Source organism: Miscanthus floridulus, chromosome 16 (genome assembly GCF_019320115.1).
Source record: "Miscanthus floridulus cultivar M001 chromosome 16, ASM1932011v1, whole genome shotgun sequence".
In the NCBI taxonomy this organism is placed as follows: domain Eukaryota; kingdom Viridiplantae; phylum Streptophyta; class Magnoliopsida; order Poales; family Poaceae; genus Miscanthus; species Miscanthus floridulus.
The window spans coordinates 109080081-109085410 of NC_089595.1; positions in this window are offsets into that span (position 1 = coordinate 109080081).

Consider the following 5330-nt stretch of genomic DNA (forward strand, 5'->3'; position numbering starts at 1 on the left):
TTGGACTTTGCTTGATATCTTGGGTCTTTTCTTGTGCTCCTATAGTCTTGCTTAAGGTGTTGATCATCGGATCACCACGTCGCCTTCGTCCAAGTCACGTCTTGCACCCTGTTGGACTACAAAACAAACACTTGCAAATTCATTAGTCCTATTTGGTTGTGTTGGTCATCAAACACCAAAATCCAAAGTAAATGGGCCTAGGGTCCATTTTCCTTACAATCTCCCCCTTTTTGGTGATTGATGACAACACGACCAAAGCAAGCAAATAATAAGAATTTGGAAGTTAAAAACTACCTACTTGCTAGGATGCAATACGAAGGGCAAGGTTATATGATACTAATTGACAGATACCAATTAAAACTTTACTTAAAAGCTTGTCTTGCCCTTGCAAATGTCCCCATGTGATATTATGGATTAAGGCCTAGCTTTCTAAAAAAATTCTCCCATTACTTATACTAACCCATAATTCACTTTCCTCCCTTTTTCACACCATTACCACTTGTAGACATCAACTTGATGCTTGCCTTTGGTCCTTCAAATTCTCCCCCTTTGGCATCAAACACCAAAAAGGAAGACATTTGTAGTACAAGGAAGGGTCCAATTTCATGATCCTTTGTGTAGAGAGTGAAATGGATCACAAAATTTGACTCTCACATTATATAGACTAAGCTCCCCCTAAATATATGCATACATATGGTAGAAAGCAAAGCATATGCATAATTAGCAATTTATTGCACAAGAGAGGTTAATCTATATAATGCATGGAGAAAGCAAATAAATATCAAAGAGAGATCAACATGGTGATATTGGTTTAGAAATGCCACATGTGAAAATCAATTTGATTTCTACCAATTAAAGTATAATGCTTTCCTCCGGGGACTCCATTTTCCTTGCAATGAGACCACTACACACAAGATAAGCTTAAAAAGGTGTTAGTCTCAAGGCATCCAACTTGCAGATTAAGCTCCCCCTAAATTTGTGCACACAAGTGTTGAATACTTGTAAAATTTGTGCACATTGATTTAAGTATCAAAATACCATTTGAAAGATGATATTTGGGAGAGATTATCTACAATTTGGACTTTGGCACATATTAGATAAATAATTGTAAAACAAGCTATGTGCCGTGCTCCTAAACAATTTTAAACCATGTAGGTTTGCTCTAAGGGTTGATCATGAAACCGAGCAAGCCTACCATTTGATATACCTATTGAATGCATGACAAAAGATTTAAGCATGTAGATGCAAACATAGGTATGAAAGATAACCAGATGCTTTAAGAGTAAATCAATTGAAAAACCAATACCAATTGAAATGAAAACTAATTGAAAGTAATGACATCTAGTTACCTAACATGGGAAGGGGAATTTGGGTCCATAGTATTCACTAACCCACTTGGCAATGACTTTGTCCATCATGATGCACCCCATGAAATGCACCCAAACTTTGCCAAGTCTCCAAATTCCCCGATTTCCAACGGACTCCTCACTTCCCTTTTGGGATCCAAACCTTCTTGGTGCTCTTCATGTTTGAGATGATCTCCTTTGGCACCCAAAAGCATTTGACCCCATTGTTGGCTTGCTTGTTCACCTTGATGGCCACCACTTTGTCATTTTTCTTCTTCTTCAAGAGATAAGGTGTGGAGGCCTTCTTGTCCACCATGTTGGTGTAGGTGTTGGAGAACTTGCTTGTTTGCTTTTTCTCCTTCTTCTTTGCTCCTCCCCCATTCTTCACCTTGCACTCATAGGACTTGTGACCTTCCTTGTGGCATACGTAACAAACCACGGTTTGTCCTTCATCAAGCTTCTTCACTCCTTTGATGGTGTTATCTTGATGAAGTTGGGTTTGCTTCACCTTGCCTTTCACTTGAGTCAAGTCCTTGGTGAGGCGAGCTACTTCTTGCTTGAGTTGCTCATTTTCCTTTGCAACCTCTTGTGTGTATGTATCTACAACAACTTTCTCAACACAAACTTGGTTGCATAAAAGTGAGTCTAAACATAAATCATTGCAAGAAGTAGAGACATCCTTTTTAATGATAGAACTTTTCTTTTTAGATGCCTTGGTGGGGGTATTTTTGATGGCTTCAAGATTAGCAACTTTAATAGTTAGCTCATCACAATGTTTGCACATGATTTCTAATTTAGCAAGCAAACTTTGATAATCATTTTGTGAGCTAGCTAACTTTTCTTTTAATTTTTCATTTTTCTTTAAAAGTTGCTCATCATTGATTGTGCATGCATTTGTTGTTGCACTAGCCTCAAGTTGCTCAATTTTAGTAGATAGTTCAACATTGAGATTTGCAAAGTTTTCATATTGTTCAAGCAAATTTTTGTATGCTTCTTGTGAACTACCTAGCTCTTCTTTTAAATTTTTTAGCTTCTTTTGTTGACTAGTGCAAACTTTAGCATATTTAAGATTTTGTTGCACAATTGTATTATAAGAAGGCAAATCATCATCACTATCGCTCTCACTAGAGGATAAGCTTTCATTACCTCGTGCCATAAGGCACACACGAGAAGAGCTTGATGATGAGTGCTTGCGCCCTTGCCTCTTGTGATAATCTTCTTCACTTGAAGAATCATCTCATGACCTTATTGATGTGAGGGCTTTGTTCTTGCACGCCTTCTTCTTTGCCTTAGGTGTGGGCTTGTTTGGACAAACTTCCACAAAATGCCCCAACTCACCGCATCCATAGCATCCTCTCTTTCTTTGCTCGTTTCTTTGATTAGTGAAAACGAGGTCTTGAATTTGGATGGGCACACCCTTGACATTGAGCCTTACGATCATCTTCTCCACCTTTTTGATAAGTTTGATTGATTCTTCATCAAGGTCGGAGGTGGACGAGGAAGATTGATCATCATCACTTGATTCTTGTTCATCATCATCATCATCCTCATCTTCTTCTTCTTCACTTGAGGAGCTTGAGCTTGAGCTTGACTCAACTTTCTTGCCCTTCATCTTTTTCTTTTCGCTACAAGCGAGAGCTTTGCTTTTGCTTGATGAAGATGCTTCTCCTTGACCCATCTTACGTGACATTTCAAATGCCACTAGCTTGCCAATGACAATGCCCGGGGTCATGGTGGTCAAGTTCTCCATGTTGTGAAGGATGGTGATGATGCTTGCATATTTCTTTTGTGGTAGAACGGAGATGATCTTCCTCATGATGTCCGCATCATCTAGCTTTAATAATCCTATTGAATGGAGCTCATTGATAATTAGATTCAATCGAGAATACATATCACGAACAAGCTCATCATCATTCATAGCAAAGGAATCATAATGTTGCTTAGCTAGATAATGTTTTTGCTCACGGACATTACTTGTGCCATCATGGAGCTCTTGGAGTTTTAACCAAATTTTATGTGTCGTATTTAAGGTGAACACTTGGTTAAACACATCAATGCTAAATGATTCAAACAAGCAATTCTTAGCTCTAGCATTAAAATGCATTTCTTTTTCGTCACTCCTTGTGGGCTTTTCGGGATTCTTAATGGGTTTCATCCCATCATGAGTGACTCTCCATACACCTAAATCAACCGCCTCAAGGTGGCAAGCCATTCTAGCCTTATAGTAGAGGAAGTTAGTGCCATCAAATTGTGGAGGCCTAGCGGTATCTATCCCAACCACTCTACAATAGCGTCGGCTCAACGGCGGTTAAGCCAAAGGTCCAAATATGAGCCAACCTAGCTCTGATACCAATTGAAGGGACCATGACGCCTATGAGGGGGGTGAATTAGGCAACTTAAAATTCTAACTCTAAATTATGGCCTCTTTTTCTACCCTTAGCAAAACCTATGGAAAAGATAAACTATCTAAATGTGCAACTACGGTTTTGCTAATGTGTTGCTATCTCTACCACAATAGAAGTAATATAATCAATGTAAGTGTGGAAGCTAAAGAGCAAGGTAGAGATATGTAAACTCCTATCGATCACTCCGGTATTTTTACCGAGATATCGAGAAGCGCGCAAGCTTCCCCCTAGTCCTCGTTGGAGCCCCTCGCAAGGAATCCCTCACAAGGGCCAAGCTCCCGGTCGAGTAACTCCATGGATAGCCTCGGGCCTTCCCCACATGTAAGTGGGTCTCCGATGTGCCTCTCGGCAAGGCTCTCCCGGATGCTCTCCGCCGTCTTCACTATCAAGCTTCTGGCCGAAACGCCGCGGGCCTTGTTCCCTCTGGTACACAGTGGCAGCCACACCACAAACGCGGTTGGTGTGATCTTACAAGACTTCAAGCCCCTCCGATGTACAACACTTGTGCTCACAAGCACGGGGTGGCAAGAGGTATGCAAACCTCACTAAACACTAGGCATAAACCTAGAGCAAGCGCATAAGCGGTGGTCTAATCAACTTAAGCACTTCGCAAAGCACTTATGCTAATCACCTAATAAAACACTAAGCACTATGCATGTGGAGATCACTAAAATGGTGTATCAACACCCTTGGTATGTTTCCTCAGTTCCACACACCTCAAATGGCCAGTTGGGGGTTGTATTTATATGCCCCCTGAGAAAGTAGCCGTTGGGGTCGAATTCCCGTGAAACTGCTACTGACCGGACGCTGAATTGTCCTGACCGGACGCGTTCGGTCATCCCAACCGTTGAGCCAGCAATATGCTGATCAGACGCTGGCCAGCTGAAAGGTCCTTGTTTGGTTTTGGTAATTGAGTGACAACCTAGGTGGACTAATTGTGTTTATGTGAGAAACACAGGTGATTAGTCCACACATACATGTGTGTGAGCAACATATGCCATGAAGGTGAAAATGGCTTGGAGATGTTGCAAAGCTCACACATGTGATGATGAAGGAGCTTAAATGCACATGAGACATGACATTGAGTCATGTGATCAAGGTGGAGAAGATCAAGACAAGACTTGGCTTGATGGACCGGTTGCAAGCGTGAAGGGCAAGTCGAAGGCTTTGGAGTGATGGACCGCGTGGCGGTGAAGCTTGAGCAAGACTTGGCGCCGATGGACGATGGCAACGGTGAAGAGCAAGTAGAGTCAAGATCGATGAACCAATATGATCATGTGATGATATGAAGTGGATCATATCATTGTTGATTGTGTTGGTGCATGTGTTGCATCGACATTGGAGGAGATGGAATGGAATGCGCAAGGTAAAGGTATAACCTAGGGCATTTCATTTCACCAGTCATAGGTGTGTAGAGAAGTTTATGACCGGGTTTAGGATAGATGGCTGTACTATCAAGCCTAAATGTGATCACACTCTCTAAGTGTCTTGATCACCAAAACAAAATAGCTCCTACAAGTTATACCTTTGCCTTGAGCTTTTTGTTTTTCTCTTTCTTCTCTTCAAGTTTAAGCCCTTG